General features: G+C 47.1%; 1 long non-coding RNA gene across 3 annotated transcripts in view; it reads right to left on the bottom strand.

Moving 5' to 3' along the window:
- LOC106781373 (uncharacterized) overlaps window positions 1–1,044 on the bottom strand; it is a 29,417-nt gene extending 28,373 nt beyond the window's left edge. For 2 of the 3 annotated variants that reach the window (XR_001377983.3, XR_001377985.3), the window contains exon 1: window positions 657–1,044. This is a non-coding gene — a long non-coding RNA (uncharacterized lncRNA). The remainder of the gene's footprint in view (window positions 1–656) is intronic. The other variant, XR_002805467.2, reaches the window with a different exon arrangement.
- Window positions 1,045–18,850: the final 17,806 nt, after the last annotated feature.

Raw genomic sequence — 18,850 nt, 5'->3', positions numbered from 1 at the left:
TAGGTAGAATCTCATTAAATCCTTTCCAATCTCTAGGAAAAGAGACACGCAAGGACTTGAGAAGAAGAGGACACGAATAGCTGCCTTCAAGCCGACTGCAGAGAAAATAAATAGTGGGGGGAAAAATGGAGATGTTATGTTAAAACCATCTGGAAAATGGTATCAGTCCTGTAAAAGCAGGGCTGGCCGCGGGAGAGCCCTTTCCATTGGCCTTGCCCAGCTGTCTTGCTCCCACTCAGTTAGAACGAAACGTTCTGTCTTTTTGTGGTTATAACCTCTTTTCACTTGGAAGGGCTTGCCCGTGTCTGGACCTTGCTCAGGCTGCCTCTCTACGCGGCTCTCACGCAGTGAGGAATTACCGGGTACGCCTAGCGGAGGGCCCCGCCCCCAGCCCCGCCCACTGTCTTCCCCTCCCTCGGCCTCCTCGTCCCACTTGAAGGGTCACTGTGGTTGGTTCTTAGGCGGCTTCCAAGCCCAGGAAGATCGGCATCACTTGCGTCTCGCTCACCCTCCCCTGTGAGCACATGTCTTGCCATGCAGCGCCGCCCGGGAAAGCGGAGGGCATGTGGGCCGCCATGCGGCCGCCCGGCGGGGGCGTGGCGGGGAGGGCGGCGGGCGGAGGCGGAGCCAGGCCCTGCGGGTCCCGGGTTACTTACCAGAGGAGGATCGGAGTTCTTTCGTTTTTTCAAAAGTCTCGGACAAAGGTCCTCACCCGAAACGCCCCCAAAAAGTAAAACCACCTACACTAAGAAGGGACTTGGGGAGGAGTGAAGGAGGAAATGTTTGGCTTCACAATCCCAGAACTAGGGTGGGATTAAGGCAGTGGGCAGGGCCAAGCCGGCCTGGCACAGCCTGGGAAGCCAAACTTTGGGATCTGGAGAAGAGCAGGAGTCAAATGGCTCAGGGCGCGCCAAGGGAGGCAACGGGAAAGGGGAAAGTGGCCAGGGTGTAAGACAGTGGTTCCAAAATTTGGCTGCAAAGTAAAATCACCTGGGGAGCTTTAAAAATCCTGATGGCCGGGCGTCACCCCACACCAGTGTCATCAGAATCTCTGGGGGTGGGGCCGGGGCGTGAGTAGTAGCTTTTTACACTCCCCAGGTGGTTCCAGTGAGCAGCAGAGGCTGAAAACTAGCGATGAAAGAGCTACGTAGAGCTGGCCTGGGGATTAGCGCACCGGGGAGCTCGTCAGAAAGGCGGAATCCTCAGCCCCACCTCAGCCCTACCAAATCGGCGTCTGCCTTGTTATAGTAACGACTTTATTGATATAATTCACATACCATAAAATTCACCCTTTTAAAGTGTACAGTTCAGTGGTTTTTAGTATATTCACAATTTCGTGCAACCATCACCCCTACCTGGTTCCATTTTCATAACCCCGAAAAAGAAACCTCAGACCCATTAGCAATCTCAGCCCCCATTCCCTCCTCCCTCCAGCCATGGGCATCCACTACTATATTTTCTGCCTCTATGGATTTGCCCCTTCTGGATATTAGCATCTACTTTTTAACAGAATTCCCAGGTTTCCTCCGTGCATTGCTGTTGGAAACGCACTGGTGTGAGAGACCTTCTAAAAGAAGCAGCCCTCGCTCCGCTCCCCCAACCGTTGTCATGCGGACGTGTGGGTCCAGAGTTGCTAGATTTTTTACTTTTTCAAGAGAGGCCAGGGGCCACCCTCGTAGCATAGTGGTCAAGTTCGTGCTCCGCTTTGGCTGCCCCGGGTTCATGGCCCGGATTCTGGGCACAGACCTACACATTGCTCATCAAGCCATGCTGTGGTGGCCACCCACGTACAAAATAGAGTAAATTGGCACAGATGTTAGCTCAGCGACAATCTTCCTCAAATAAAAAGAGGGAAGATGGGCAACAGATGTTAGCTCAAGGCCAATCTTCCTCACCAAAAAAAAAAAAGGCACATATTTCAAGTGTCTCTGCTAATTAGGGACCCCCGGCATATAAAAATAAAGCAACTCTATCACCAAAAAAAAAAAAAATATATATATATATATATATATTACCATTTTTAAAAAATGAGAAACCAGAAATCTGGATTTTTATGTGAAATCTTCCACTTTTTAAAAAGTTGGCAACTAATTCAAATTTATGGAAAACACTCTTTGGGCCAAACAAAACATGCCTGAGCACTGGAATTAGCCTGTCAGCTGCCAATTTGCAACTTCTGATGGTCACCAGGTTCTTGTCCACGCCCACCGGAATCCTCCCTGCTTCAGCCAGAGTTCATTTCCCCTTGGTCCAGTTTCCACGGATGTGGGGGAGCAACTACTTTGTAGCCTCCTCAGAAAATCCTCTCACATCTAATTCTTCCCTTCTCCGAACCTGGCAGCTATGCATTTATTGACAACCTGCTGTGTGTTTGGTGCTTTACATATTTTGAATCACTTAAATCTTCACAACAATCCTTATGGCAGATATTATTATCCCAGTTTTAAAGACAAGGAAATTAGAGCTCAGAGATGTTAAGCAACTTTCCTGATGGTGCACAGTCACTAAGTGTCCAGCTGCTGGACATTGGTGCCTGAGCTCTTTCCACCTCATCACACTGCCTCTACTTTACCAATCTTTGCCCAGACAGCCCAATTTTCATCTCTTTCTTCCTCTTCGGAATCTTCTCCATTTTCCCCAGATGCTGGACCTAGCTCTTTGATGAAGAATAGGCTGGCACAGAGCGTGGTCTCAGCGAGCCTAGGAGTGAGGTTTGCTGGGGAGAATTTCAATCCCACACACTCAGGCTTGTTACCCCATAAGTGCATTCATCCCTGTTAAATGTGTGTCCTGATCTTTGGTCTAGAAAATGTGGCCAACAGAAGTGAGCTATGCTCTATTTTGAGGCTGATTCATATTCGACTTGTGGTCAACTCCCTCCTTCACTCCGTGTTTTTCTTGTTTATTTGTGTTGAGCCAAATTATGTTGTTAGGTTTTGTCACTAACAACTCCTTGCACTTGTCCCCGCTCGATTTCATCCCGGTTTCACAAGACCTTTTTCCTCCAGCCCTTCCGACTGGAAGTCCTTCCCCTGTCTCCTGTAGGTTTGGCCCCCTCCCAATCTTCTTTCATTTCCAAGTCACTTCAGGGTTCAGGAAACTGTCACCACCCTCCCCAAATGGCCCATCTGGCTCCCTCCTTTCACTGCTCTGAGAACCCTAGTGAGGCCTCCTGGGGGATGGTGCAGACAGGTGGAGGGAGGCAGAATCTGTCCCCCTAAATTGGTTGGGGCTGGAGGAGGGTCTGGCTGTGTCTGGGAGTGTCCCCTCATGGTGGCCTTAAGCTGGAAGCTCTCCTAAACCAGCTCCAGACCTAATCCAGCCCCGGGAGGGTCCATGGACCTCTCTTCAGATCAGAGGGATCCTGGGCACTGGCCGACCTCTGGCAGGAGGTCCTCCAACTCAGTCCTGCCCCCTTGGGGCATCCCATTGTCTGAGTGCTGTGGAATCCCAGGCAGGTTGCTAGGCACAGGGCTCTCAAACAATGTAGTGTGACAGCTCCCCAGCCCGCCCCAGGGCCTCCCCAAGCCACAAGGGTGTGGTTTGTAGTCTGGGTACATTCTGTACCCTCAGTCTGGGGGCGGGTTTGTGGTTCCTGGTGCTGTGCGGTAGAGCCCCGCCCATGCCTTTCCTCTCCAGCCACAAAAACAAGCTTTGACACCAAGAGGGGAGGAATAGAAACAGAGGCTGTTACTGTACAGCTGGTCCCTGGAGACTCTGGGGTGGCTCCGCCCCCTTCCCCTTCCCTGAAGGCATCCCACGCGGGGAAGGCCAACAGTGTCGCTGGCTCTTCACTGCTCTGCTTCGCTTCCCTCCCCAAGCCTTCTGGAGCGGCCGCCGGAGCCACCCAGCACCCAACCGCCTAGGGCGAAGCAAGGCAGTGCTCTTTGGAGACTTGCTATCACTGTCCTCCCCGTAGACCCTGAACCATGTCTTTCCTTTCTCCAGCAGCACTCGGCGTCTCCACGTTCTTCTGGCCATTACTCTGACTGCTCAGGGTCCCGGGTCTGTGGTGTTAACATTATTAGTAGTATTAGCTACCACTGCTCGAGGGTCCATATGGGACCGGCTGCTTTTAGCCGGTCCCATTTGGTCCTCGCAGCCACTTTGTGAGGGAATGCTGCGGGGTACTTATTTCACGCTCACTCTGTGCAGGCACTGTTGTGAGCACTTGACATATCTTTTAATCCACACCACAATTGTAAGATAAGTCCCTGTGCTATTATCAACTGCATTTTACAGACAAGGAAACTGAGGCACAGAGAGGTTAAATGCTGTGCCCGAGGTCATACGCTCCCAAGTAGTAGAAATCAGGATTCGAACCCAAGTCTGTTGCACTGGAGCGTGCACGATCTTTCCACTTGGAATGCACTGCCTCCTTTCCACCCAGGACAGTCCTGAGGACTGGACGGGTAGCACCTCTTAGCAATCTGTTCACTGGAGAATCAACTGGTTTGGGCCTCGGAGGGGAGGAGGTGCTCCCTAGAGACACTGGGAGAGGCAGGCACGACCTTTGCTCGGTTATAGGGATTCCCCAGGACTCCCTGGAGTCGGGCCACACCCTGCTGCTCCTTCTGCTTGGGCTGCCGGGCTGTGTCTGCTCTGGAGTGGGGTAAGTGAGCGCGTGTGTGCGTGTGTGTGTGTGTGTGTGTGTGTGTGTGTGTGTACAGCCGCAGACGGGGGTGGGGTGGGGCGGGGCGGCGGTGGGGCGGCTGAGGAATCGCGCCGTCCGGAGCTCTCTGGCACCCTCTTCAGGCAATGCACACCCACTGCCGCTCCTCTCTCTGGGTGACCATTTCTGTCCCTAAGACCTCAAAACCCACCACCGTTCCGTGTGGGCCGCAAGCTCAGTGACCCAGGCTGCTGCTGGGCCTGTTTTTATTTGATTTTATTCTATTTTTTTTTTTTACCATTTTAACTATTTTTAAGTGTACAGTTCAATGGTATTAACTACATTCACAATGTTGTACAACCAGCACCACCAACCATCTCTAGAACTTTGTTATCTTCCCAAACTGAAACTCCACACCCATTAAACACTGACTCCCCACTCCTTCCCCTGCCCCTGGTGACCACTATGCTACTTTCTGTCTCTATGAATTTGCCTACTCTAGGTGCCCCATATAAGTGGAATTGTGCAGTATTTGTCCTTTTGTATCTGTCTTCTTTCACTTAGCATAATATCGTCAGAGTTCATCCATGCTGTAGCATGCGTCAGAAGTTCATTCTTTTTTAAGGCTTGGTAATAGCCCACTGTAGGTATGTACCACATTTTGTCTACCCACTCATCTGTTGATAGACATTAGGGTTTCCACCTTTGGCTGTTATGAATAACGCCGTGAGCATGGGTGTATAAGGATCTGTTGGAGTCTCTGCTTTCATTATTTTGGGGTGTCTACCTAGGAGTGGATGTTGGGGCTGTTTGCCCATTCCCTGTGGCAGGCTGGTGGCCTGGCTCTCCTCGGAGGAAACTGCCTTCACAGCTTTCTGCCCTGACTCTGCTTTGTCTCAGTGCACCTGTCAGCACCCGTGGGAACAGCTCCTGCTTCCGCCCATCCTACCCCCACCCCGTTGCCAATGATCTCCAGCACCAGCTCTAGTGAGCCTCTCGGGCCTTCATTTTCTCTTCCTGCCCTGTGTACTTATGGTCATATTCTCTCCCTTTGAGGCCCGTGTCGGTCTCTGGTTGCTCTATCAGCTCCCCAAGGACTAGAACCACAGTAGAAATGGCCTTTGTACCACCAGTGGGAGACAGTGTGGTGCACTGGTTAAGGGCATGGGCTCTCCAGTCAGACTGTCAGGATTTAAATTCTGGCTTGCTCCTTGTGTAACCTCAGGCAAGCTACTTGGCCTCCCTGTGCCTCAGTTTCTCCATCTGTAAAATTGGAACAATAATAGTATCGATCTCAAGGGGTTATGAGGAACTAAACTATATAATATACACAAAGCCATCAGTACAATGCCTGGTGTGTAGTAGATGCTAAATAAATGGGAGCTGTTATTTGAAGTTCCCCTCTTCCTCTTCACTGCCTCATCAACAACAACAACAACAACAACAAAAAGAAACATCAGGGAGATAGTGGGAGCCAGCTCAGCGTGTTTTCCGGCGAGGGTTGGTGTCGAATTTATAGACTTCCCTCTCCACCATCCCCCATCCCTTTCCCTGTGTTGATAGTCTTCTCAGGCTGGCGCCCATCCACTTACGTGAAACGCTTTTGTTAAGTTAGTGTAAACAGTACAGAGACTATAGAGATTGTTCTTTTCCCTCCTGCGGCCCAGCACATTGTAGCCATTATGTGCTCCATAACCTGGAGGTCCTGTGGGGCTCCCACTCAGGAAAGTTGCCAACAGCAGCTGGCTTGAAGAAACCTGTCTCCCCTCTCAGAAACCTGCAACAGAAGGGAGACATTGATTACGGCCTCCAGTCTGGGAGAGAAGAAAACAGGCTCAGTGTATTTCATGCTTATCAGTAAAGATAGCCCTATCTGCTTAGTCCTGTTAGTTAAAGCGACGTATTAATAGGGTCTATTAATAGGGTCAAAACCATCGCTTCAGTCTACTCGGCCTTTCTCCAAACGTTGGTTGGGCACCTGCTACAAACCAGGAGATGTGGCATAGGGAGATAACTAGAGAAAGTCCCTGCCCTCGAGGCGGCCAGGCCGAGAAAACGCAATGCTCGGAGCCATCAGAGAGAGTTTGAAGAAGGAAGGCCCCCTAAATCCTCCTCGAGGAGGTGGGTGAGACTCTGTGGAGGCACTGCTGACTTTTGTGTTGACTCTTGAAAGAGAAGTTTGTTGGATGGAGGTATGGCAGGGAGGACAGGGCGTTCTCCCAGGGGACGGGACATTTGTGCCCTGAGGGCTGAAACTGCTGGGGGTGCCCTGGAACACGCCAGTGGTTGGCTGTGGCTGAAGCATAAGGAGTGCAGTAGGGTGGCAAGACACGAGGTGGGAAGGGGAGCCAGGGCCGGAGCATGGAGAAACACTTTCTTATTGGTGTTGTCTCTGTTTTGTGAGAGTTTGGACTTCATCCTGCAGGTTTTCCAACTGCGTTTCCTGGAGTACTATAGTTCCACAGAGCAGCCTCCGTGGAGCTCCCCCAGTGCCTGCTGGGGCTGAGAGGGGAGGAAGGGGCAAGGAGGGCAGTGGGCGCGGATGGAGCTTTAGGATCTCCGCCCCTCCCCCACTGGAATAGCTCCACTTCCAGCTGTGTTTAAAAGTTTTGTTTGTTTTGCTTTCAGAAAACCTTTTATTTTTAAGTTTCTCTGTTTTTAGAAAAAACACCACCTACACACAAGTTTGAAAACTACTGCTGTGGACAATGGGCAGATATAAGAGGATTTGGAGTTGAGGAGTTGACAGATTTGATATATCATATATGTTTGATTTATCATATATACGTGTATATATGTGTATATATGATAAATCAAATCTATCACCTCCCCTTTTTCAAATCCCTTGATATCTACCCATTGTCCACAGCAATAGTTTTTAAATAGCAAAGTTTGTGTGTGTGTGACACACACACACACATCTGCCATATGTATGGAGAATGGTTTACAGAAGGGCAAGAGTGGAAGCAGAGAAACCAATTAGAAGTCCAGGAAAGAGAATATGGTGGCTTCAACTTGGCTGAAAGCTGTGGAGGTAGTGAGACAGGGTGGGAATAGGGCCAGATTTAGGAAGTAGAATTGCCAGGACTTGGCGATGGATAGAGTGTGGGAGATTGGGGAGAAGATGTCAAGGATGAGTTCGAGGATTCTGCTTAGGGCCATTTCCTGAGGTGGGGAAGTCTGATGTGGGCAACGATTGAGCCCAATTTTGGCCACTTTGGCTGGGCTGTCTGTGAGACATCCGAGTGGAAATGGCGTGGAAGTGGTTGGATATATGAGCCTGGAGTTCAGAGAGGAGCTGTGGAGTGGGGCTGCAGTTTCGGGACTCATCAGCAAGGAGACTGAACGAGATCTCCTACACACAGAGTGTAGGTAGGGAAGAGGAGGGCTCTGAGGACTAAGCCCTGAGCACTCCAATGTTTAGAGATCACAAAGATGAGAAGGGCCTTGCAAAGCAGACTGAGAAGCAGCAACCCAGCAGGTAGGAAAACCAGAAACGTGTGCAGGAGTCCCAAAAACGAAGTGAAGAGTTTTAAGAAGGAGTGAGTGATACTGGGCCAGCTGGTGCTGAGAGGCCTGGTAAGTTGAGGACAGACAATTGACCATCGGAGTTAGTAACTTGGAGGGAACCAGGGACCTTGACAAGAACAGTTTTGGTGAAGTGGTGGGGATGGAAGCTAGATGGCAATGAGTTGAAGAGTGAATGGGAAGTGAGACATTGAAACCGTGTATGTGGACAATTCTTTCAAGAGTTGTGTTTTATTTTAGAAAGCAGGGTGGAAATAAGTTCAATTTGAGCCCAGTTGAATCAGAGGTGTCTCTAAGTCATCCAGACAGAGTGTCCAGTTAGGCAGATGGATATACAGGCCTGGATATCGGGAGAAAAGTCTGGGCTGGATATATAAATTTGTGGGTCAATTATTCGGTAGGTAATCCTTGACACTCTAGAGATTGATGAAATTGAAAGGAAGAAGGTTAAGGTGGTGAATAAAGATACAGATAATTTGGTCGGGGGCAGATTGGAAGTTGAGGAAATTCCTGGCTGGTGGCCTGATAGGAGCTAGTTGACTTGGTTCCATTCTAAGGGACATAAAGCTGGTACATGGAAGATTGACGGGAAGGCTTCTTGAAGCCCAAGGCTGTGAGGGAATTAGGAGCTCTATAGGGAAGGCAAATCTAGCTGGGCCCCAATTGTTGACATTTTATAATCTGGAAACTGCATGAACGAGGCCATCCACTGTAAGAAGATACAAAATTAACCACTCAAATTTCAAAAGGAAATGTACATTATGACACCATTTATGTAAAATAAAAAACAGAAATCAATACCATATACTGTTTATGGGTATACACTATGTGGTAAAAGTACAAAAACATAACTAGGACAGACCCTCACCAACCACCAACTTCAGAATGATGGTTGCCAAAGGCGAGGGTAGAAGAATGATGGAATAGGGAGGATGTTAACTGTTTCTGCAATGTTGCACTTCTTTTTTAAAAAAAGAAAAAAAAAGATCTGAGGTGAGTATTTTTAAAGGATCTAACGTGAACATTTGTTAAATCTGAGTCATGGCTACATAGGTGTTTATTCTAATGGCACCAACCTCATTGGTTTGTTGTGAAGAATGAGTTAATCCATCAAAAGTGCTTTGAACAGGACTGGTACCTTACTGCGCTCCAGTATGAACTGTTAGAATTAGCTATTTTGTTTCTGTATGTTTGAAGGGTTTCTGAATTTTTTAAGTATATATTTAAAAACAAAGTTAGCCACTCCATGGAAAAAGGCAACTATTCACTTCTGAGCACTTTCCACTCTGATGGGAATGATCACTGTGCTAATCGGTACCACTGTGAAATGGCAGTCGCGACGATCCAGGCCGTCTACCAGCCATGGTGCTGCGGTGTGAAGGGACAATGCTGTAGATGCATTGAAGGGAAAATGCAACCAGCAAGGCAGTGGCCCTGTCAGCCCTTCCCGCTGGGTTTCCCTTGACCTCTTACTGTGTTAAATTTGAATTCAGACTACTTTAGTCCGTAGGAGCATCTCTGCCAGTTTAGAAGATTAGTAATTGCAGGAACCTCTTTTCTCTGGCCGAGAAGTAGAGGTATCTTATTAGCAGGCCCAGTACAAGCAGACCTACAGTAGCCAAGAGGGGATGAGCACATGCTCCAGCAGGAGCAGAACCAGGTGACCTGCTCAGATCTGTAGACTGGCTAACAGAGGCTAGGAAACTGCTGGGGGAGGAGGGAGTGGATAGAGGCCGTGAGAAGCGCGGTAGGACACATATAACCACGAACTGTCAAAGTTGGAAGGACCCTTAGAGATCATCTACTCTTTTATCTTTATGGATTAGAAAACCACAGCCCAGGGAGGGGACAGGACTTGTCCGACAGTGCCTAGCCACTCAGTGGCAAGTCTGGGAACAGAACGTGGGCTCCTAATTTTTCTGTAGGGTCTTCATGCTCTTATCAGAGGGCGCTCTGCCTCCCTGGCCCTTCAAACCCTTCACCTGGGAAACGAGGTTAGCTCTCCTGGGATGCAGCTCTCTTCAAAAAGACTTCGTCTCTTCTATGGGACCCTCCCCTGAAGCTTTGCCCGGCTTGGTCCAGAGAAGTAACCTGAGCCTGTGATGGCTCTGTTCTTGCAGCACATGCTCCTGCCACTATCAAACACAGGCCCAGCTGCCAGGGATACAAGCTGGAACCTTGGGTGGATGGAGGACGTTTCAAATGTGGAGCCAGGTGCCAGAGTCTGCAGTCCTGGAATGATCAAATCAAGCATCGAAAGGCTGCCCACAATGCATGTGGAGGTGAAGACAGTGGCTAGGGGTGGGGGTGGAGGCAATGACAAGCAAGAGAGACCTCCTGAGGCCCAAAAGCAATGAAGGCCGGCTGACATCAAAGGTTGGAGGGGAGAGTAATTGCCAAGCAGGCCAGAGGGGAGCTCTGGGAAGCTGCTGAAAGGATGTGAGGGGGCTAAGGGACGGGTGGGTGGGGACTGAGGGAGTGAGTGTGTAAAGCCAGGTGGTTATTTAATTATTCCAACTTCACCTTTTCTCAGAAAAGATTTCAGAGACCTTCCAAGGACGTGTAAGATAAGTCAAGGCAGCATAAATTGAAGATGGAAAAACAAAGGTGGGCAGAACATGGAGCCAAGAATAAGGATAGACATGCATAGCATAACAACCTCTGCTCCCACGAAGGGTGGGCTCCAAGCTTTCCAGCAGCCAACAGGAAAGGGGAAACTTTGTTGTTATACAATTCACAATGTCAAGGAGATAAAAACAAACTCATTGCTCAGAAGGGCAACTGTTCTCAGGACTAAGATCAGACAGGAATTCCTCCCGGGGGTCCTCAGAGAGGATGCTGTGGGATACAATGAACGACATCCTTGACGACATCCTTACAATAGCGGTAGCAACAAGTTTCAAAGAGCTGTTTTTCATACGGACCCTCAGGATCAACTGCCTGTATCCCACTGCAGCCAGGCAATTAGAAGCTAAAAATAGCGTGTGAAGGTGCAGAACAGTGTGTCTAGTATGTTCACACTGGTGGGAAAAAAGAGGGTTATATATAGGCATATATATACAGGGAACTCCTCTGGAAGAATAAATTGGTAACGGCGGTTGCCCCTAGGGAGAGGAAATGGAGAACCGTGGCCTGGGACAGGAGAGGGACTTCCTCTTCATCGTACACCGTTTTTACTGCCTGGATTTTTGTTAACCGTGTCTTATCTTTTCAATAAAAACATTAGTTACTAAAATAATAATGACATTCAGAGTTCAGAGGGGCAGCTGGGTTTTATCTCTGAGCCACAGCCAGGCTGAGGATGTCCGAAAGTTCTCCTTGATGTTTAAGGAAAGAAGGAAAGTAACGTTTATTGAGCAACTCCTGGGTGCCAAGGGCTTTCGTTTCCTCTAGCTCATTATTCCTGTGAGAGAAATCTACTTCATAGTCAATCAACGCAGTTTCCTTGGAGAAGACACATGAATTATACTGCTTATTTTTTTTTCCGCCTGCAATTGACTGTTAGGAGAAATGAGCACTTGGCAAGAAAACAGGTAGCTATGGGAAATTTAAGACAGCAGCTGCATGGGACATACTTATACTAAAAAATTATTCACTGTTTATCTGAAATTTAAATTTAGCTGAGTATACAGTACTTTTTAACTATTTTGTTGAGATATTGACATATTATATTAGTTTCAGGTGTGCAGCATAATGATTCAATATTGTACATATTGCAAAATGACACCTCGATAAGTCTAGTTAACATCCGTCCAGTGTTTTATTTTAAATCCGCTCTGTCAGTCCAAGACTTTTAATCGGTGTATTTAGACCATATACATCAAATGTAATCATTTGCTAGATACGCTGGAGCTCAAGACCACCATTTTATTGTTTGTTTCCTGTTTGTTCTGTTTTTTGTTTTCTTGTTAACTTCCTGTGGGTTACTTGTACCATTTTGAGAATTCTATTTTAATTGTCTGTAGTGCTTTGGAGTGCATCTCTGCATAACTTTCTAGTAGTTGCTCTACGCATTGTATAATATGTACATAACTTATCACAGCCCCCTGGCATCGGCATTTTATGGGTTTGAGTGAAGTAGAGAAACTTTATTTCCCTTTAAGTCCCTTTACCCTCCCTCATTTATAATGTCTTTATTTCTTAATTTTTTTTCTAGCTTTACTGAAGTACAATTGACAAGTATAGAATTGTCTTAAAATATTACTTCTGCAAGCATTGAGAACCACTTCAGACAGGGCTATAGGTTTTGCTTCAACCATCAAATAGAATTTAGAAAATTCAAGAGGAGAAGGAAAGCCTATTGTATTTGCTCGTATTTTTGCTTACCATGCTCTTTCCTCTTTCCTGCTATTCCCAGATTCAATTCCTTCTTTTATCAGTTCCTTTCTGTTTAGAGAACTTCCTTTAGCCATTCTTTCAGAGTAGGTCTACTGGTGACAAACTGTCCTTAGTTTTCCTTCATCTAAGAATGTCTTGCTCTTCCCCTTCATTCCTGAAGAGTATTTTTACTGGGTTCTGGCTTGACAGTTCTTTTCTTTCAGTGCTTCCTTCTGGCCCCCATCATTTCTGATGAGGAATCTGCCATCATTTGCATTGTTTTTCTCCTATAGGTGAGGTGTTGTTTCTCCCTGCTTTTACGATTTGTTCTTTGTCTTTGGTTTCAAGAAGTGTGACTATGATGTGTTTTGGTGTGGATTTTTTTTTTTTTTTGGTGCGGGTTTTATTTGAGTTTATTCTGTTTGTAGCTCACTCACCTTCTTGAATCTCTTGGTTTCTCTCTTTTGCCAAATTTAGGAAGGTTTCAGCCATATTCCTTCTAGTATCTTTTTAGCCCCATCCTCTTTCTCCTCTCCTTCTGGCACTCTGATGTCATGAATGTTAGAATTTTTGTTATAGTTGTGCAAGTCTCCACGGTTCTCTCTCTTTTTTTTTTTTCTATTCCACCTATTTTCTCTCTGTTGTTCAGAATGTGTCATGTCTATTGTTCTATCTTCAACTTCACTGACACTTTTCTCTGGCCTCTCCATTCTGCTGTTGAGCGCATCTATATTTTTTTTGTACTAAAGTTCCAAAATTTCCAATTATTTCTTTATATCTCCATTTCTTTACTGAGACTTTCTATTTTTTGTTTGTTTCAAGCATGTTCGTATTTACTCACTGAAGCATTTTTATGATGGCTGCTTTAAAATCTTTGTCAGATAATTCTAACATCTCTGTCATCCCGGTGTTGGCATCCCTTGACGGTCTTTTCTCAATCAGTTTGAGATCCTCCTGGTTCTTGGAAAGAAGTAATTTTCAGTTGCGTCTTGGACATTTGGGGTATTATGAGACTCTGGCTCTGATTTAAACCTGTTTTAGCCAGCGTCCTCAGACACCATGCTGGTGGGAGAAGGGGGACGTGGTCTCAATAACAGCCATGTGAGGTGGAAGTCCAGCATCCCCACTTAGCCTTGGTTGACACCCAGAGGCTGGGCAGGGATGGGAGTTCAGGCTCCCTGCTAGGCCCCCAGTAGGAGGGACCGGGGTGCCTCCGCTGACAATATGAGGTGAGAGGCCTTCTTATCGTCTGGTGGCAATGAAAGCCCTGGCCCCGTGCTAGGCCTTTTCTGAAACCACCCTAGTGGGGCATTTGGAACACCTCCTTACAGCCTGGTGAGGGTGGAAATCATGGTGTCCCACTAGGTCTTTGCTGGTGTGGGGCAAGCAGGGCTGGTTTTCTATGTGGTGTTTGGTTGCTGTAGAGCAGTTTTTGTCTATAAGTTTTCTGTCTCATTAGGCTGTCTCTTTCCTGCTCTTTTGCCTAGAGGGAGCTGGATTTTGTTAGGGCTTTTTTTGTCTGGGCCCATTGGCGTTTCTGGGTTGCCTGCTTCTCCAGCACCTGGTCCAGGATATATGAGGCAAAAAGAAAATCCAGGGAACTCATCGCTATGCTGTTCCTCAGGTTCTGAGGACCCTGCTGGTCTCCCTTCCTCTTTCCAGCTTTCAGAGTCTCATTGTTTTAAATATATGATGTCCAGGGTTGTTATTTGACATCCTGTATTTTTTATTTTCTAAATCTGGCAACCCGCACAACCAGAAGGACCCACAACTAGAATATACAACTATGTACTGGGGGGCTTTGAAGAGAAGAAGAAGAAAAATAAATAAATAAATAAATAAATAAATAAAAAAGAAGATTAGCAACAGATGTTATCTCAAGTGCCAGTCTTAAAAATCAATAAATCAATAAATTAATAAATCTGGCAACCCTACCCAGGATCCTTGTTGCTAGTTGAGGCAGTGTGGATGACTTGGGAATTTGGGGTGAATATTCAACCACAAGGATTGAAACAATAAGGCTCTTCTTAACTTCTTAACCTCTATTAACTCAGAATATCCTTTTTTGGAGGGAAGTAAGCTGAATAGTCCATCTTCTTGCACATTTCTGTTAATCAAAGTTTTACCATGCTTCTAGAACCTTGGCAACTTCCCTTCCCGTATATTTGCCAGTGACATTGAGTTTGTGCTAATGAGGCCCTCTGCCGTCTGCAGAGAGAAGGACGCCATAAATCTGGAGTCTGTAGCAAATTTCTCTGCAGTGGAACAAGGAGGATCAGGAGTTCATAAATTACATTCAGTTATTAGAGTAGCTGATCTCCAAACTTTGGAGCGCTGCAATGCCTGAGCCCTGTGTAACTTCAATGTACTCTCTCCTTTTTTCCTCACAGAAATGTGTAGTGACGTAGTTTGAAAATGAAGGTTATGTCAAACTGCGTTTTGGACATTTAATGACAGGCTCTCCCCTTAACTTCCAAATTGGGGTTCTGGGAGCCACCTTGGGGCTTCACTAAGGCAGGCCTGAGTATGGCAGCCAATACTATTTGTCTGAGAGAGGAAAGGACTCCAGGGACCAAGCTAGGAGATGAGGTTGTACTAGCCCGGAACCCTCCAGGGCCTTTACTCTGCCATACTACGAGGGAAATAGAATAGTGTTAGAGCTAGGGGGCCAGGCAGACGTCAACCTATGGAGAGGGGCTGGCTTTCCCATCAGCATTGCTTCTGCTCCATCCAGGCCTTCGCTCAGAAGAGTCCTCAGTAGGGGCATGAAGGAAGGCAGTGGGAGCTGACCTTGTTCCTGAGCAGGGGAAGGGAGTCTGTCAAAAGGGAGCATGTTGCATATTCCCAGGAGGCCCCAAGAAGGACACCACAGCATAGCTACTCTCCCGAAGCTACTCCCATAGCTACTTCTCCACCGAAACTTTCCCCTCCCTCTCTCCAACCCATAAGAACAAAGTTACAATTGGTGCCGACTCCTTATTGCCCACCTGTAGAGAGAAAGGAGAACTGACACTGAGTGCCAGGGACTGTATCAGGTACTTTACATAATTGATATCATTCAATATTCACAACAGTCCTAATACTAATAATCATAATACTGTTGACTGAGGGTTGGCTTATGTGCCAAGCACTGTTTTAAACACTTCCCCTGGGTTACTTCATTTAATCCTCACAACATCACAAGGTCAGTACTGTTGTCACCCTTTTCTAGACCACGCAGTGAGAAGTGCTAGAGCCAGGATTTGAACTCAGGTTTGACCCCAAAGCCCATGCTCGTAGTTGCTACACTGCACTTTCAGCAAATAATAGAACTAAAATGTGAACCTGGGTCTGTGAAGAACTTTCAAGCCTAAGGATGCCTAGAGAAGGAAGTTAGATTGACAGAAGTTGTGTGCAAAACCCCACAGGCCTAAGTGAGGGGGCAGAAACACACACACACAACACACCCCCACACACACTGGAGAGAGCTTTAAGCCAGAGTGGGTCTCAAGCTGTCGATGCCCTTCTGCTAGGCCAGCCAGGTAAGAGTCACAGAGGGAGTAACTACTCTAGTGTGGAAAGTAGTGGCTGAAATGGGGCGAGAGGGGACTTCTGCAGTGCTGTTGTTTTTTTATCTGGGTGCTAGGTATGTTCAGTTTGTGAAAATTCATTGAGCTATAAATTTATGAATTGCACACTTTTTCTTTTTTTTGGGGGGGGGAGGTGATTAGGCCTGAGCTAATCTGCTACCAATCCTCCTCTTTCTGCTGAGGAAGACTGGCCCTGAGCTAACATCCATGCCTGTCTTCCTCTACTTTATATGTGAGACGCCTGCCACAGCATGGCTTGATAAGTGGTGCATAGGTCTGTGCTCTGGATCCAAACCGGCAAACCCCAGGCCGCCAAAGCAGAGTGCGCAAACTTAACTGCTACGCCACTGGGCAGGCCCCTGTACCCTTTCTGATATATTATATGTCAATAAAAAAAGCTTTTTTTTCAAAGGCATATGGAGGTCTGGGAAGATGGCGTAGACATATTTTTGCCTGTTCCTTCTCTTAAGTACAACTGAAAACACTGGCCATTATATGTGAAACAACCATAGAAGACTCTGAAAGGTGGAGAGAAGGCAGAGCGGCTAGGGGCTTCAGACTCAAGGAACGACACGGTGCTGAGTTCCCTGGGTTTTCCTCTTGCCTCATGTATTCCAGACTTGGAGCTGAAGAAGCTGACCACCGGGTAATGCCAATGGGTGCAGACAGAAAAAGGCCCAGCAAAAGTCATCTCTCTAGGAAAGGGGCAGCCTAGGAAGACGGAAAATTTTAGATATTAATCTCTCTACTGTAGCTAAAGACCACAGGAAAAAGTTGTGACCCCAGCCCTGCCAGGAAATGTCAAGTAGAGAGCAGATGCTTTGACTTGAGGCTGTAATGAGCCCTCCCCAAGCCTCCCAAGCCCCTGGCTGCACCCCTGCCAGGGGATGTCAGAGCAGGCTGAGTAGGGAGCTGGGACTTTCATCTCCGCTGAGTAGTAACGAGGGCCACCCTCCAGCAGCGTCAGTGGAGACCTCACGGGGAGCATGGGCTTCCGCCCCCACGAGGCAATAATGAGGCTACCTTCCCATCCTCCCTGGGTGGTGTCAGAAGATCTAGTGAAGAATTAAGACTTTCACTGTCACCCAGCAGTAACGAGGCCACACTATCCCCTCCCTGTGGTGTCAGTGGAAACCATGTGGGGAGCAATAACAAGGAACTCCTACCCCTCCCGGCCCAGAGGTATCAGTGGAGGCCTAGGGGAGAGCAGAACTCCCATCCCCACCCAGCAGTAACGAGGAGGCTCCCTACTTGGTTGTCAACGGAGGTTGAGTGGGGACCTGTACTTCAACCCCCAGCTGGCAGTCATGAGGTGATGTCCCATCTCCCCCTCCCTTGCTGGAGTGGTGTCAGAGGGAGGCAGCTACAACAGAAGGCTGAAATAAGATCCGAAGGGATTTGACCAGACACTTCAGCAAAGAGGATATAAGGACGGCAAATAAGCACATGAAAAGATGTTCAACATCATCAGCCATTAGGGAGATGCAAATGAAAACCACAATGGGACATGACTGCATTCCTATCGGAATGGCTAAAAATCAAAAACAAAAACATGAGCAGTGACCACACCAAATGCAGGGGAGGGTGTGGAGAAACTGAATCATTCATACATTGCTGGTGAGAATGTAAAATGGAAGAGCCACTCTGGAAACCAGTTTGGCAGTGTCTTTAAAAAACTAAACACGCAACTACCATACAACTCAGCAACTGCATTTCTGGGCATTCATCCCAGAGAAATAAAAAGTTAATGCTCACACAAAAACCTGTACATCAATGTCCACAGCAGACATTTTATTCTTAATAGCCTCAAACTGGAAACACATATGTCCTTCAATGGGTGAATGGTTAAACAAACTGTGGTATCCTATACCGTGGAATTCTTCTCCGCACTAAAAAGGAACAAACTATTGATACATGCAACTTGGATGAATTTCCAGAGAATTAGGCTGAGTAAAAGAAAGCCAAAAGGTTACATGTATGATTCTATTTATATAACATTCTTGAAGTGACAAAATTATGGAAATAGAGAACAGATTAGTAGTTTCCAGTGATTAATGAGGGGGCTGGGGTGGGAGGGAAGTGGCTGTGGCTATATAGTCATGCATCGCTTAACGACAGGGATGCATTCTGAGAAATGCGTCATCATGCAATTTCATGGTTGCGCAAGCATCACAGAGTGCACTTACACAAACCAAGATGGTATAGCCTACTACACAGCTAGGCTAGATGGTCCTAATCTTATGGCACCATTGTGTGGTCTGTTGCTGATGGAGATGTCATTATGCAGCACATGACTGAACAAGGGCAAGCGAGGGCTCCCTGTGGTGATGGCACTGTATCTTGCCTGTATCAACCTATCAGTTCTGGTTGTATATTACACTATAGTTCTGCAAGATGTTACCACTGGGAGAAACTGGGTAAAGGGCATATGGGATCTCTTTGTATTATTTTTCACAACTGCATGTGAATCTATAATTATCCCAAAATAAACATTTTAATTTAAAAAAATGGCATGGGGGGCTGGCCCTGTGGCCGAGTGTTAAGTTCGCGTGCTCCGCTGCAGGTGGCCCAGTGTTTCGTTGGTTCGAATCCTGGGCATGGACATGGCACTGCTCATCAAACCACGCTGAGGCAGCGTCCCACATGCCACAACTAGAAGGACCCACAACGAAGAATATACAACTATGTTCCGGGGGTCTTTGGGGAGAAAAAGGAAAATAAAATAAAATAAAATCTTAAAAAAAAATGGCATAGGGACTCTGTTCAGCACAGACACAAGGCTCTGCCGCCCTTGCCGCCCTTCAGTGAGTCTCTGATTGTCATT

Source organism: Equus caballus, chromosome X (assembly GCF_041296265.1).
Source record: "Equus caballus isolate H_3958 breed thoroughbred chromosome X, TB-T2T, whole genome shotgun sequence".
Taxonomy (NCBI): domain Eukaryota; kingdom Metazoa; phylum Chordata; class Mammalia; order Perissodactyla; family Equidae; genus Equus; species Equus caballus.
Note: the sequence above shows the minus strand (reverse complement) of the source record. Positions and strands in the feature narration are given on the sequence as shown.